The sequence below is a fragment of the Salvelinus alpinus genome, chromosome 25 (genome assembly GCF_045679555.1).
Source record: "Salvelinus alpinus chromosome 25, SLU_Salpinus.1, whole genome shotgun sequence".
Lineage (NCBI taxonomy): Eukaryota > Metazoa > Chordata > Actinopteri > Salmoniformes > Salmonidae > Salvelinus > Salvelinus alpinus.
In genome coordinates this window covers 30,534,478-30,549,589 of record NC_092110.1, presented here as the reverse complement: position 1 = coordinate 30,549,589, position 15,112 = coordinate 30,534,478, and the positions used below count along the sequence as shown (strand labels likewise).

The window sequence follows — 15,112 nt, the reverse complement described above, 5'->3', positions numbered from 1 at the left end:
TCTTGTCTACTCCTCTCTCCCCCTCTTTCTCTTTTCTCATCTTGTCTACTCCTCTCTCCCCCTCTTTCTCTTTTCCTCTTGTCTACTCCTCTCTTTCTCTTTCTCCTCTGTCTACTCCTCTCTCCCCCTCTCTTTCTCTTTTCCCCTCTTGTCTACTCCTCTCTCCCTCTCTTTCTCTTTTCTCCTCTTGTCTACTCCTCTCTCCCTCTTTCTCTTTTCTCCTCTTGTCTACTCCTCTCTCCCTCTCTTTCTCTTTTCCCCTCTTGTCTACTCCTCTCTCCCCCTCTCTTTCTCTTTTCCCCTCTTGTCTACTCCTCTCTCCCTCTCTTTCTCTTTTCCCCTCTTGTCTACTCCTCTCTCCCTCTCTTTCTCTTTTCTCCTCTTGTCTACTCCTCTCCCTCTCTTTCTCTTTTCTCCTCTTGTCTACTCCTCTCTCCCTCTCTCTCTCTTTCTCCTCTTGTCTACTCCTCTCTCCCCCTCTCTTTCTCTTTTCTCCTCTTGTCTACTCCTCTCTCCCCCTCTCTTTCTCTTTTCTCCTCTTGTCTACTCCTCTCTCCCCCTCTCTTTCTCTTTTCTCCTCTTGTCTACTCCTCTCTCCTCCTCTCTCTCCTCTCTCTCTCTCTCTCTCTCTCTTGTCTCATCTGCCTCTCTCTCCCCCTCTCTTTCTCTTTTCTCCTCTTGTCTACTCCTCTCTCCCCCTCTTTCTCTTTTCTCCTCTTGTCTACTCCTCTCTCCCCCTCTCTTTCTCTTTTCCCCTCTTGTCTACTCCTCTCTCCCCCTCTCTTTCTCTTTTCTCCTCTTGTCTACTCCTCTCTCCCTCTCTTTCTCTTTTCTCCTCTTGTCTACTCCTCTCTCCCTCTCTTTCTCTTTTCCCTCTTGTCTAGTCCTCTTCCCTCTCTCTTTTCTCCTCTTGTCTACTCCTCTCTCCCTCTCTTTCTCTTTTCTCCTCTTGTCTACTCCTCTCTCTTTCTCTTTTCTCCTCTTGTCTACTCCTCTCTCCCCCTCTCTTTCTCTTTTCTCCTCTTGTCTACTCCTCTCTCCCCCTCTCTTTCTCTTTTCTCCTCTTGTCTACTCCTCTCTCCCCTCTCTTTCTCTTTTCTCCTCTTGTCTACTCCTCTCCCTCTCTCTCTTTCTCCTCTTGTCTACTCCTCTCTCCCCCTCTCTTTCTCTTTTCTCCTCTTGTCTACTCCTCTCTCCCTCTCTTTCTCTTTTCTCCTCTTGTCTACTCCTCTCTCCCCTCTCTTTCTCTTTTCTCCTCTTGTCTACTCCTCTCTCCCCCTCTCTTTCTCTTTTCTCCTCTTGTCTACTCCTCTCTCCCCCTCTTTCTCTTTTCTCCTCTTGTCTACTCCTCTCTCCCCCTCTCTTTCTCTTTTCCCCTCTTGTCTACTCCTCTCTCCCTCTCTTTCTCTTTTCTCCTCTTGTCTACTCCTCTCTCCCTCTCTTTCTCTTTTCTCCTCTTGTCTACTCCTCTCTCCCCCTCTCTTTCTCTTTTCCCCTCTTGTCTACTCCTCTCTCCCTCTCTTTCTCTTTTCCCCTCTTGTCTACTCCTCTCTCTTTCTCTTTTCTCCTCTTGTCTACTCCTCTCTCCCTCTCTCTCTTTTCTCTCTTTCTCTCTCTTTCTCCTCTGTCTACTCCTCTCTCTCTCTCTTGTATCCTCTTGTCTACTCCTCTCTCCCCCTCTCTTTCTCTTTTCTCCTCTTGTCTACTCCTCTCTCCCCCTCTCTTCTCTTTTCTCCTCTTGTCTACTCCTCTCTCCCCCTCTCTTTCTCTTTTCCCCTCTTGTCTACTCCTCTCTCCCTCTCTTTCTCTTTTCTCCTCTTGTCTACTCCTCTCTCCCTCTCTCTTTTCTCCTCTTGTCTACTCCTCTCTCCCCCTCTCTTTCTCTTTTCTCCTCTTGTCTACTCCTCTCTCCCCTCTCTTTCTCTTTCTCCTCTTGTCTACTCCTCTCTCCCCTCTCTTTCTCTTTTCCCTCTTGTCTACTCCTCTCTCCCCTCTCTTTCTCTTTTCTCCTCTGTCTACTCCTCTCCCCCTCTCTTCTCTTTCTCCTCTTGTCTACTCCTCTCTCCCTCTTTCTCTTTTCTCTTGTCTCTCCTCTCTCCCCCCTCTGTCTCACTCCTCTCTCCCCCTCTCTTTCTCTTTTCTCCTCTTGTCTACTCCTCTCTCCCCCTCTCTTTCTCTTTCTCCTCTTGTCTACTCCTCTCTCCCCCTCTCTTTCTCTTTTCTCCCTCTTGTCTACTCCTCTCTCCTCCTCCCTTCTCTTTTCTCCTCTTGTCTATCTCCTCTCTCTCCCTCTCTTTCTCTTTTCTCATCTTGTCTACTCCTCTCTCCCCCTCTCTTTCTCTTGTATCCTCTTGTCTACTCCTCTCTACCTCTCTTTCTCTTTTCCCCTCTTGTCTACTCCTCTCTCCCTCTCTTTCTCTTTTCCTCTGTCTACTCCTCTCTCCCTCTCTTTCTCTTCCCTTGTCTACTCCTCTCTCCCCCTCTCTTTCTCTTGTCTATTCCCCTCTTGTCTACTCCTCTCTCCCTCTCTTTCTCTTTTCTCCTCTTGTCTACTCCTCTCTCTTTCTCTTTTCTCCTCTTGTCTACTCCTCTCTCCCTCTCTTTCTCTTTCTCCTCTTGTCTACTCCTCTCTCCCCCTCTCTTTCTCTTTTCTCCTCTTGTCTACTCCTCTCTCCCTCTCTTTTCTCCTCTTGTCTACTCCTCTCTCCCCCTCTCTTCTCTTTCTCCTCTTGTCTACTCCTCTCTCCCCCTCTTTCTCTTTTCTCCTCTTGTCTACTCCTCTCTCTTTCTCTTTTCTCCTCTTGTCTACTCCTCTCTCCCCCTCTCTTTCTCTTTTCTCCTCTTGTCTACTCCTCTCTCCCCCTCTCTTTCTCTTTTCTCCTCTTGTCTACTCCTCTCTCCCCTCTCTTTCTCTTTTCTCCTCTTGTCTACTCCTCTCTCCCCCTCTCTTTCTCTTTCCCCTCTGTCTACTCCTCTCTCCCTCTCTTTCTCTTTCTCCTCTTGTCTCTCCCTCTCTTTCTCTTTCTCTCTGTCTACTCCTCTCTCCCTCTCTTTCTCTTTTCTCCTCTTGTCTACTCCTCTCTCCCCCTCTCTTTCTCTTGTATCCTCTTGTCTACTCCTCTCTCCCTCTCTTTCTCTTTTCCCCTCTTGTCTACTCCTCTCTCCCTCTCTTTCTCTTTTCTCCTCTTGTCTACTCCTCTCTCCTCTCTCTCTTTTCTCCTCTTGTCTACTCCTCTCTCCCTCTTCTTTCTCTTTTCATCCTCTTGTCTACTCCTCTCTCCCCCTCTCTTTCTCTTTTCTCCTCTTGTCTACTCCTCTCTCCCCTCTCTTTCTCTTTTCTCCTCTTGTCTACTCCTCTCTCCCCCTCTCTTTCTCTTTTCTCCTCTTGTCTACTCCTCTCTCCCCCTCTCTTTCTCTTTTCTCCTCTTGTCTACTCCTCTCTCCCTCTCTTTCTCTTTTCTCCTCTTGTCTACTCTCTCTCCCTCTCTTTCTCTTTTCTCCTCTTGTCTACTCCTCTCTCCCTCTCTTTCTCTTTCTCCTCTTGTCTACTCCTCTCTCCCTCTCTTTCTCTTTTCTCCTCTGTCTACTCCTCTCCCCCTCTCTTTCTCTTTTCCTCTTGTCTACTCCTCTCCCTTTCTCTTTCTCCTCTTGTCTACTCCTCTCTCCCCCTCTCTTTCTCTTTTCTCCTCTTGTCTACTCCTCTCCCCCTCTCTTTCTCTTTTCTCCTCTTGTCTACTCCTCTCTCCCTCTCTTTCTCTTTTCTCCTCTTGTCTACTCCTCTCTCCCTCTCTTTCTCTTTTCTCCTCTTGTCTACTCCTCTCTCCCTCTCTTTCTCTTTCTCCTCTTGTCTACTCCTCTCTCCCTCTCTTTCTCTTTTCTCCTCTTGTCTACTCCTCTCTCCCCCTCTCTTTCTCTTTTCTCCTCTTGTCTACTCCTCTCTCCTCCCTCTCTTTCTCTTTTCTCCTCTTGTCTACTCCTCTCTCCCTCTCTTTCTCTTTTCCCCTCTGTCTACTCCTCTCTCTCCCTCTCTTTCTCTTTTCTCCTCTTGTCTCACTCCTCTCTCCCTCTCTTTCTCTTTTCCCCTCTCTGTCTACTCCTCTCTCCCTCTCTTTCTCTTTTCCCCTCTTGTCTATCTCCTCTCTCTCCCTCTCTTTCTCTTTTCTCCTCTTGTCTATCCTCTCTCCCTCTCTTTCTCTTTTCTCCTCTTGTTACTCTCTCTCTCCCTCTCTTTCTCTTTCTCCTCTTGTCTACTCCTCTCTCCCCCTCTCTTTCTCTTTTCTCCTCTTGTCTACTCCTCTCTCCCTCTCTTTCTCTTTTCTCCCTCTTGTCTACTCCTCTCTCTCCTCTCTTTCTCTTTTCTCCTCTCTGTCTTACTCCTCTCTCCCTCTCTTTCTCTTTTCCCCTCTTGTCTACTCCTCTCTCCCCCTCTCTTTCTCTTTTCCCCTCTTGTCTACTCCTCTCTCCCCCTCTTTCTCTTTTCTCCTCTTGTCTACTCCTCTCCCCCTCTCTTTCTCTTTTCTCCTCTTGTCTACTCCTCTCTCCCCCTCTCTTTCTCTTTTCCCCTCTTGTCTACTCCTCTCTCCTCTCTTTCTCCTCTTGTATCTCTCTCCCCCTCTTTCTTTTCTCCTCTGTCTACTCCTCTCTCCCCCTCTCTTTCTTTCTCCTCTGCTACTCTCTCTCCTCTCTTTCTTTTCCCCTCTGTCTACTCCTCTCTCCCCTCTCTTTCTCTTTTCCCCTCTTGTCTACTCTCTCTCCCTCTTTCTCTTTTCTCCTCTTGTCTACTCCTCTCTCTTTCTCATCTTGTCTACTCCTCTCCCTCTCTCTTTCTCATCTTGTCTACTCCTCTCTCCCCTCTCTTTCTCTTGTATCCTCTTGTCTACTCCTCTCCCTCTCTCTCTTTCTCCTCTTGTCTACTCCTCTCTCTCTCTCTTTCTCTCTGTCTACTCTCTCTTCTCTTCTCTCTGTCTACTCCTCTCCCTCTCTCTTTCTCCTCTTGTCTATCTCTCTCCCCCTCTCTTTCTCTTTTCTCCTCTTGTCTACTCTCTCTACCCCTCTCTTTCTCTTGTCTCCTCTTGTCTACTCCTCTCCCTCTCTCTTTTCTCCTCTTGTCTACTCCTCTCTCCCTCTCTTTCTCTTTCTTCCTCTTGTCTACTCCTCTCCCTCTCTTTCTCTTTCTCCTCTTGTCTACTCCTCTCTCCCTCTCTTTCTCTTTTCCCTCTTGTCTACTCCTCTCTCCTCCTCTCCTCTTGTCTCTTTCCCTCTCCTCTTGTCTACTCTCTCTCTCCCTCTCTCTTTTCTCCTCTTGTCTACTCCTCTCTCCCCCTCTCTTTCTCTTTTCTCCTCTTGTCTACTCCTCTCTCCCTCTCTCTTCTCTCTTTTCTCCTCTTGTCTACTCCCTCTCCCCCTCTCTTTCTCTTTTCCCCTCTTGTCTACTCCTCTCTCCCTCTCTTTCTCTTTTCTCCTCTTGTCTACTCCTCTCTCCCTCTCTTTCTCCTCTTGTCTATCCTCTCTCTTTCTCTTTCCTCTTTGTCTACTCCTCTCTCCCTCTCTTTCTCTTTTCTCCTCTTGTCTACTCCTCTCTCCCTCTCTCTTTCTCTTCTCTCCCTCTTGTCTCTCCTCGTCTACTCCTCTCTCCCTCTCTTTCTCTCTCTCTCTGTCATCCTCTCTCCCCCTCTCTTTCTCTTTTCTCCTCTTGTCTACTCCTCTCTCCCTCTCTTTCTCTTTTCTCCTCTTGTCTACTCCTCTCCCTCTCTCTCTTTCTCCTCTTGTCTACTCCTCTCTCCCCTCTCTTTCTCTTTTCCCCTCTGTCTACTCTCTCTCCCTCTCTTTCTCTTTCTCCTCTTGTCTACTCCTCTCTCTTTCTCTTTTCTCCTCTTGTCTACTCCTCTCCCCTCTCTTTCTCCTCTTGTCTACTCCTCTCCCTCTCTCTTTCTCCTCTTGTCTACTCCTCTCTCCCCCTCTCTTTCTCTTTTCTCCATCTTGTCTACTCCTCTCTCCCCCTCTCTTTCTCTTTCTCCTCTTGTCTACTCCTCTCTCCCCTCTCTTTCTCTTTTCTCCTCTTGTCTACTCCTCTCTCTCCCCTCTCTTTCTCTTTTCTCATCTTGTCTACTCCTCTCTCCCCTCTCTTTCTCTTTTCCCCTCTTGTCTACTCCTCTCTCCCCTCTCTTTCTCTTTTCCCCTCTGTCTACTCCTCTCCCTCTCTCTTTTCTCATCTTGTCTACTCCTCTCTACTCCTCTCCCTCTCTCTTTTCTCCTCTTGTCTACTCCTCTCTCCCTCTCTTTCTCTTTTCCCCTCTTGTCTACTCCTCTCTCCCCTCTCTTTCTCTTTTCCTCTTGTCTACTCCTCTCTCCCCTCTTCTCTTTTCCTCTCTCTCCTCTCCTCCTTTCTCTTTCTCCTCTTGTTATCCTCTCCCTCTCTCTTTCTCCTCTTGTCTACTCCTCTCTCTCTCTCTTCTCCTCTTGTCTACTCCTCTCTCCCTCTCTTTCTCTTTTCTCCTCTTGTCTACTCTTTCTCTCCCTCTCTCTTTCTCTTTATCTTTTCTACTCCTCTCTCCCTCTCTCTCTCTTTTCTCTCTGTTACTCTCTCTCCCCCTCTCTTTCTCTTTTCCCCTCTTGTCTACTCCTCTCTCCCTCTCTTTCTCTTTTCTCCTCTTGTCTACTCCTCTCTCTTTCTCTTTTCTCCTCTTGTCTACTCCTCTCTCCCTCTCTTTCTCTTTTCTCCTCTGTCTACTCCTCTCTCCCCCTCTCTTTCTCTTGTATCCTCTTGTCTACTCCTCTCTCCCTCTCTTTCTCTTTTCCCCTCTTGTCTACTCCTCTCTCCCTCTCTTTCTCTTTTCTCCTCTTGTCTACTCCTCTCTCTCTCTCTCTTTGTCTCCTCTTGTCTACTCCTCTCTCCCCTCTCTCTTTTCTCCTCTTGTCTACTCCTCTCTCCCCCTCTCTTTCTCTTTTCTCCTCTGTCTACTCCTCTCTCCCCCTCTCTTTCTCTTTTCTCCTCTTGTCTACTCCTCTTTCTCTCTCCTCTCTCTCTTTCTCTTTTCCCCTCTTGTCTACTCCTCTCTCCCTCTCTTTCTCTTTTCTCCTCTTGTCTACTCCTCTCTCCCCCTCTCTTTCTCTTTTCTCCTCTTGTCTACTCCTCTCCCCTCTCTTCTCTTTCTCCTCTTGTCTACTCCTCTCTCCCTCTCTTCTCTTTCCCCTCTTGTCTACTCCTCTCTCCCTCTCTTTCTCTTTCTCCTCTGTCTACTCCTCTCTCCCTCTCTTTTCTCCTCTTGTCTACTCCTCTCTCCCCTCTCTTTCTCTTTCTCCTCTTGTCTACTCCTCTCTCCCCCTCTCTTTCTCTTGTCTCCTCTTGTCTACTCCTCTCTCCCCTCTCTTTCTCTTTTCTCCTCTTGTCTATCTCTCTCCCCCTCTCTTTCTCTTTTCCCCTCTTGTCTACTCCTCTCTCCCTCTCTTTCTTTTCTCCTCTTGTCTACTCCTCTCCCTCTCTCTTTTCTCCTCTTGTCTACTCCTCTCTCCCCCTCTCTTTCTCTTTTCCCCTCTTGTCTACTCCTCTCTCCCTCTCTTTCTCTTTCCCCTCTTGTCTACTCCTCTCTCCCTCTCTCTCTACTTTCTCCTCTGTCTACTCCTCTCCCCCTCTCTTTCTCTTCTCTCTCTGTCTACTCCTCTCTCCCCCTCTTTCTCTTTTCTCCTCTTGTCTACTCCTCTCTCCCCCTCTCTTTCTCTTGTCTCCTCTTGTCTACTCCTCTCTCCCCCTCTTTCTCTTTTCCCCTCTTGTCTACTCTCTCTCCTCTCTTTCTCTTTTCTCCTCTTGTCTACTCTCTCTCCCTCTTTCTCTTTTCTCCTCTTGTCTACTCCTCTCTCCCCCTCTCTCTTTTCTCCTCTTGTCTACTCCTCTCTCCCCCTCTCTTTCTCTTTTCTCCTCTTGTCTACTCCTCTCTCCCCCTCTCTTTCTCTTTTCTCCTCTTGTCTACTCCTCTCTCCCCCTCTCTTTCTCTTTTCCCCTCTTGTCTACTCCTCTCTCCCTCTCTTTCTCTTTTCTCCTCTTGTCTACTCCTCTCTCCCCCTCTCTTTCTCTTTTCTCCTCTTGTCTACTCCTCTCTCCCCCTCTCTTTCTCTTTTCTCCTCTTGTCTACTCCTCTCTCCCCCTCTCTTTCTCTTTTCTCCTCTTGTCTACTCCTCTCTCCCCCTCTCTTTCTCTTTTCCCCTCTTGTCTACTCCTCTCTCCCCCTCTCTTTCTCTTTTCCCCTCTTGTCTACTCCTCTCTCCCCCTCTCTTTCTCTTTTCTCCTCTTGTCTACTCCTCTCCCTCTCTCTTTTCTCCTCTTGTCTACTCCTCTCTCCCTCTCTTTCTCTTTTCTCCTCTTGTCTACTCCTCTCCCTCTCTCTTTTCTCATCTTGTCTACTCCTCTCTCCCCCTCTCTTTCTCTTTTCTCCTCTTGTCTACTCCTCTCTCCCCCTCTCTTTCTCTTTTCTCCTCTTGTCTACTCCTCTCTCCCCCTCTCTTTCTCTTTTCTCCTCTTGTCTACTCCTCTCCCTCTCTCTTTTCTCATCTTGTCTACTCCTCTCTCCCCCTCTCTTTCTCTTTTCTCCTCTTGTCTACTCCTCTCTCCCTCTCTTTCTCTTTTCTCCTCTTGTCTACTCCTCTCTCCCCCTCTCTTTCTCTTTTCTCCTCTTGTCTACTCCTCTCTCCCTCTCTTTCTCTTTTCTCCTCTTGTCTACTCCTCTCTCCCCCTCTCTTTCTCTTTTCTCCTCTTGTCTACTCCTCTCTCCCCCTCTCTTTCTCTTTTCCCCTCTTGTCTACTCCTCTCTCCCCCTCTCTTTCTCTTTTCTCCTCTTGTCTACTCCTCTCCCTCTCTTTCTCTTTTCTCCTCTTGTCTACTCCTCTCTCCCCCTCTCTTTCTCTTTTCCCCTCTTGTCTACTCCTCTCTCCCTCTCTTTCTCTTTTCCCCTCTTGTCTACTCCTCTCCCCCTCTCTTTCTCTTTTCTCCTCTTGTCTACTCCTCTCTCCCCCTCTCTTTCTCTTTTCTCCTCTTGTCTACTCCTCTCTCCCTCTCTTTCTCTTTTCTCCTCTTGTCTACTCCTCTCTCCCCCTCTCTTTCTCTTGTATCCTCTTGTCTACTCCTCTCTCCCTCTCTTTCTCTTTTCCCCTCTTGTCTACTCCTCTCTCCCCCTCTCTTTCTCTTGTATCCTCTTGTCTACTCCTCTCTCCCTCTCTTTCTCTTTTCTCCTCTTGTCTACTCTCTCTCTCCCTCTCTTTCTCTTTTCTCCTCTTGTCTACTCCTCTCTCCCTCTCTTTCTCTTTTCTCCTCTTGTCTACTCCTCTCTCCCCCTCTCTTTCTCTTTTCTCTCTTGTCTACTCCTCTCCCCCTCTCTTTCTCTTTTCTCCTCTTGTCTACTCCTCTCTCTTTCTCTTTTCTCCTCTTGTCTACTCCTCTCTCCCCCTCTCTTTCTCTTGTATCCTCTTGTCTACTCCTCTCTCCCTCTCTTTCTCTTTTCTCCTCTTGTCTACTCCTCTCTCCCTCTCTCTCTCTTGTCTCCTCTTGTCTACTCCTCTCTCCCCCTCTCTTTCTCTTTTCTCCTCTTGTCTACTCCTCTCTCCCCCTCTCTTTCTCTTTTCTCCTCTTGTCTACTCCTCTCTCCCCCTCTCTTTCTCTTTTCCCCTCTTGTCTACTCCTCTCTCCCTCTCTTTCTCTTTTCTCCTCTTGTCTACTCCTCTCTCCCTCTCTTTCTCTTTTCCCCTCTTGTCTACTCCTCTCTCCCCCTCTCTTTCTCTTTTCCCCTCTTGTCTACTCCTCTCTCCCTCTCTTTCTCTTTTCCCCTCTTGTCTACTCCTCTCCCCCTCTCTTTCTCTTGTATCCTCTTGTCTACTCCTCTCTCCCCCTCTCTTTCTCTTTTCTCCTCTTGTCTACTCCTCTCTCCCCCTCTCTTTCTCTTTTCCCCTCTTGTCTACTCCTCTCTCCCCCTCTTTCTCTTTTCCCCTCTTGTCTACTCCTCTCTCCCTCTCTTTCTCTTTTCTCCTCTTGTCTACTCCTCTCTCTTTCTCTTTTCTCCTCTTGTCTACTCCTCTCTCCCCCTCTCTCTTTTCTCCTCTTGTCTACTCCTCTCTCCCCCTCTCTTTCTCTTTTCTCCTCTTGTCTACTCCTCTCTCCCCCTCTCTTTCTCTTTTCTCCTCTTGTCTACTCCTCTCTCCCCCTCTCTTTCTCTTTTCCCCTCTTGTCTACTCCTCTCTCCCTCTCTTTCTCTTTTCTCCTCTTGTCTACTCCTCTCTCCCCCTCTCTTTCTCTTTTCTCATCTTGTCTACTCCTCTCCCTCTCTCTTTCCTCGTCATCTCTCTCCCTCTCTCTTTCTCATCTGTCTACTCCTCTCCCTCTCCTTTTCTCCTCTTGTCTACTCCTCTCTCCCTCTCTCTTTTCTCATCTTGTCTACTCCTCTCTCCCCCTCTCTTTCTCTTTTCTCATCTTGTCTACTCCTCTCCCTCTCTCTTTTCTCCTCTTGTCTACTCCTCTCTCCCTCTCTCTTTTCTCATCTTGTCTACTCCTCTCTCCCCCTCTCTTTCTCTTTTCTCATCTTGTCTACTCCTCTCCCTCTCTCTTTTCTCCTCTGTCTACTCCTCTTTTCCCATCTTGTCTACTCCTCTCCCTCTCTCTTTTCTCCTCTTGTCTACTCCTCTCTCCCTCTCTCTTTTCTCATCTTGTCTACTCCTCTCTCCCCCCTCTTTCTCTTGTATCCTCTTGTCTACTCCTCTCTCCCTCTCTCTTTTCTCATCTTGTCTACTCCTCTCCCTCTCTCTTTTCCCCTCTTGTCTACTCCTCTCCCCCTCTCTTTCTCTTTTCTCCTCTTGTCTACTCCTCTCCCCCTCCCATTCTCTTTTCTCCTCTTGTCTACTCCTCTCTCTCCCTCTCTTTCTCTTTTCTCATCTTGTCTACTCCTCTCTCCCCCCCTCTTTCTCTTTTCTCATCTTGTCTACTCCTCTCTCCCCCCCTCTTTCTCTTTTCTCCTCTGTCTACTCCTCTCTCCCCCCCTCTTTCTCTTTTCTCATCTTGTCTACTCTTCTCTCCCCCCCTCTTTCTCTTTTCTCCTCTTGTCTACTCCTCTTCCCCTCTTTCTCTTTTCTCCTCTTGTCTACTCCTCTCTCCCCCCTCTTTCTCTTTTCTCATCTTGTCTACTCCTCTCTCCCCCTCCCATTCTCTTTTCTCCTCTGTCTACTCCTCTCTCTCCCTCTCTTTCTCTTTTCTCATCTTGTCTACTCCTCTCTCCCCCTCTCTTTCTCTTGTATCCTCTTGTCTACTCCTCTCTCCCTCTCTTTCTCTTTTCTCCTCTTGTCTACTCCTCTCTCCCCCTCTCTTTCTCTTTTCCCCTCTTGTCTACTCCTCTCTCCCCCTCTTTCTCTTTTCCCCTCTTGTCTACTCCTCTCTCCCTCTCTTTCTCTTTTCTCCTCTTGTCTACTCCTCTCTCTTTCTCTTTTCTCCTCTTGTCTACTCCTCTCTCCCCCTCTCTCTTTTCTCCTCTTGTCTACTCCTCTCTCCCCCTCTCTTTCTCTTTTCTCCTCTTGTCTACTCCTCTCTCCCCCTCTCTTTCTCTTTTCTCCTCTTGTCTACTCCTCTCTCCCCCTCTCTTTCTCTTTTCCCCTCTTGTCTACTCCTCTCTCCCTCTCTTTCTCTTTTCTCCTCTTGTCTACTCCTCTCTCCCCCTCTCTTTCTCTTTTCTCATCTTGTCTACTCCTCTCCCTCTCTCTTTTCTCCTCTTGTCTACTCCTCTCTCCCTCTCTCTTTTCTCATCTTGTCTACTCCTCTCTCCCCCTCTCTTTCTCTTTTCTCATCTTGTCTACTCCTCTCCCTCTCTCTTTTTTCCTCTTGTCTACTCCTCTCCCTCTCTCTTTTCTCATCTTGTCTACTCCTCTCTCCCCCTCTCTTTCTCTTTTCTCATCTTGTCTACTCCTCTCCCTCTCTCTTTTCTCCTCTTGTCTACTCCTCTCTCCCCCTCTCTTTCTCTTTTCCCATCTTGTCTACTCCTCTCTCCCCTCTCTCTTTTCTCCTCTTGTCTACTCCTCTCTCCCTCTCTTTTCTCATCTTGTCTACTCCTCTCTCCCCCCTCTTTCTCTTGTATCCTCTTGTCTACTCCTCTCTCCCTCTCTCTTTTCTCATCTTGTCTACTCCTCTCCCTCTCTCTTTTCCCCTCTTGTCTACTCCTCTCCCCCTCTCTTTCTCTTTTCTCCTCTTGTCTACTCCTCTCCCCCTCCCATTCTCTTTTCTCCTCTTGTCTACTCCTCTCTCTCCCTCTCTTTCTCTTTTCTCCTCTTGTCCTCCTCTTTCTCTTTTCTCATCTTGTCTACTCCTCTCTCCCCCCCTCTTTCTCTTTTCTCCTCTTGTCTACTCCTCTCTCCCCCCCTCTTTCTCTTTTCTCATCTTGTCTACTCTTCTCTCCCCCCCTCTTTCTCTTTTCTCCTCTTGTCTACTCCTCTCTCCCCCTCTCTTTCTCTTTTCTCCTCTTGTCTACTCCTCTCTCCCCCCCTCTTTCTCTTTTCTCATCTTGTCTACTCCTCTCTCCCCCTCCCATTCTCTTTTCTCCTCTTGTCTACTCCTCTCTCTCCCTCTCTTTCTCTTTTCTCATCTTGTCTACTCCTCTCTCCCCCTCTCTTTCTCTTGTATCCTCTTGTCTACTCCTCTCTACCTCTCTTTCTCTTTTCCCCTCTTGTCTACTCCTCTCTCCCCCTCTCTTTCTCTTTTCCCCTCTTGTCTACTCCTCTCTCCCTCTCTTTCTCTTTTCTCCTCTTGTCTACTCCTCTCTCCCTCTCTTTCTCTTTTCTCCTCTTGTCTACTCCTCTCCCTCTCTCTTTTCTCATCTTGTCTACTCCTCTCTCCCCCTCTCTCTCTTCTCCTCTTGTCTACTCCTCTCTCCCTCTCTTTCTCTTTTCTCCTCTTGTCTACTCCTCTCCCTCTCTCTTTTCTCATCTTGTCTACTCCTCTCTCCCCCTCTCTCTTTTCTCCTATTGTCTACTCCTCTCTCCCCCTCTCTCTTTTCTCCTCTTGTCTACTCCCCTCTCTTTCTCTTTTCTCCTCTTGTCTACTCCTCTCTCCCCCCCTCTTTCTCTTTTCTCATCTTGTCTACTCCTCTCTCCCCCCTCTTTCTCTTTTCTCCTCTTGTCTACTCCTCTCTCCCCCCCTCTTTCTCTTTTCTCATCTTGTCTACTCCTCTCTCCCTCTCTTTCTCTTTTCTCCTCTTGTCTACTCCTCTCTCCCCCTCTCTTTCTCTTTTCCCCTCTTGTCTACTCCTCTCTCCCTCTCTTTCTCTTTTCTCCTCTTGTCTACTCCCCTCTCTTTCTCTTTTCTCCTCTTGTCTACTCCTCTCTCCCTCTCTTTCTCTTTTCTCTCTGTCTACTCTCTCTCCCTCTCTTTCTCTTGTATCCTCTTGTCTACTCCTCTCTCACTCTCTTTCTCTTTTCCCCTCTTGTCTACTCCTCTCTCCCCCTCTCTTTCTCTTGTCTCCTCTTGTCTACTCCTCTCTCCCTCTCTTTCTCTTTTCTCCTCTTGTCTACTCCTCTCTCCCTCTCTTTCTCTTTTCTCCTCTTGTCTACTCCTCTCTCCCTCTCTTTCTCTTTTCTCCTCTTGTCTACTCCTCTCTCCCTCTCTTTCTCTTTTCCCCTCTTGTCTACTCCTCTCCCCCTCTCTTTCTCTTGTATCCTCTTGTCTACTCCTCTCTCCCCCTCTCTTTCTCTTTTCTCCTCTTGTCTACTCCTCTCTCCCCCTCTCTTTCTCTTTTCCCCTCTTGTCTACTCCTCTCCCTCTTTCTTTTCCCCTCTTGTCTACTCCTCTCTCCCTCTCTTTCTCTTTTCTCCTCTTGTCTACTCCTCTCTCTTTCTCTTTCTCCTCTTGTCTACTCTCTCTCTCCCCCTCTCTCTTTTCTCCTCTGTCTACTCCTCTCTCCCCCTCTCTTTCTCTTTTCTCCTCTGTCTACTCCTCTCTCCCCCTCTCTTTCTCTTTTCTCCTCTTGTCTACTCCTCTCTCCCCCTCTCTTTCTCTTTTCCCCTCTGTCTACTCCTCTCTCCCTCTCTTTCTCTTTCTCTCTCTTGTCTACTCCTCTCTCCCCCTCTCTTTCTCTTTTCTCATCTTGTCTACTCCTCTCCCTCTCTCTTTTCTCCTCTTGTCTACTCCTCTCTCCTCTCTCTTTCCTCTCTTGTCTACTCCTCTCTCCCCCTCTCTTTCTCTTTTCTCCTCTTGTCTACTCCTCTCCCTCTCTCTTTTCTCCTCTTGTCTACTCCTCTCCCTCTCTCTTTTCTCATCTTGTCTACTCCTCTCCCTCTCTCTTTTCTCCTCTTGTCTACTCCTCTCTCCCCCTCTCTTTCTCTTTTCCCATCTTGTCTACTCCTCTCCCTCTCTCTTTTCTCCTCTTGTCTACTCCTCTCCCTCTCTCTTTTCTCATCTTGTCTACTCCTCTCTCCCCCTCTCTTTCTCTTTTCTCCTCTTGTCTACTCCTCTCCCTCTCTCTTTTCTCATCTTGTCTACTCCTCTCCCTCTCTCTTTTCTCATCTTGTCTACTCCTCTCTCCCCCTCTCTTTCTCTTTTCTCCTCTTGTCTACTCCTCTCTCCCCCTCTCTTTTCTCTTTTCCCCTCTTGTCTACTCCTCTCTCCCCCTCTCTTTCTCTTTTCCCCTCTTGTCTACTCCTCTCTCCCTCTCTTTCTCTTTTCCCCTCTTGTCTACTCCTCTCTCCCCCTCTCTTTCTCTTGTATCCTCTTGTCTACTCCTCTCTCCCCCTCTCTTTCTCTTTTCTCCTCTTGTCTACTCCTCTCTCCCCCTCTCTTTCTCTTTTCCCCTCTTGTCTACTCCTCTCTCCCCCTCTTTCTCTTTTCCCCTCTTGTCTACTCCTCTCTCCCTCTCTTTCTCTTTTCTCCTCTTGTCTACTCCTCTCTCCTTCTCTCTTTCTCTTCTCTCCTCTCGTCTACTCCTCTCTCCCCTCTCTTTCTCTTCTCTTCTTCTCTCTCTGTCTACTCCTCTCTCCCCCTCTCTTTCTCTTTTCTCCTCTTGTCTACTCCTCTCTCCCTCTCTTTCTCTTTTCTCCTCTTGTCTACTCCTCTCTCCCCCTCTCTTTCTCTTTTCCCCTCTTGTCTACTCCTCTCTCC

General features: G+C 48.1%; 1 protein-coding gene across 1 annotated transcript in view; it reads left to right on the top strand.

Moving 5' to 3' along the window:
• LOC139553800 (kinesin-like protein KIF26B) overlaps window positions 1-15,112 on the top strand; it is a 253,595-nt gene that overhangs the window by 204,522 nt on the left and 33,961 nt on the right. The gene's annotated exons all lie outside the window — the stretch shown is intronic.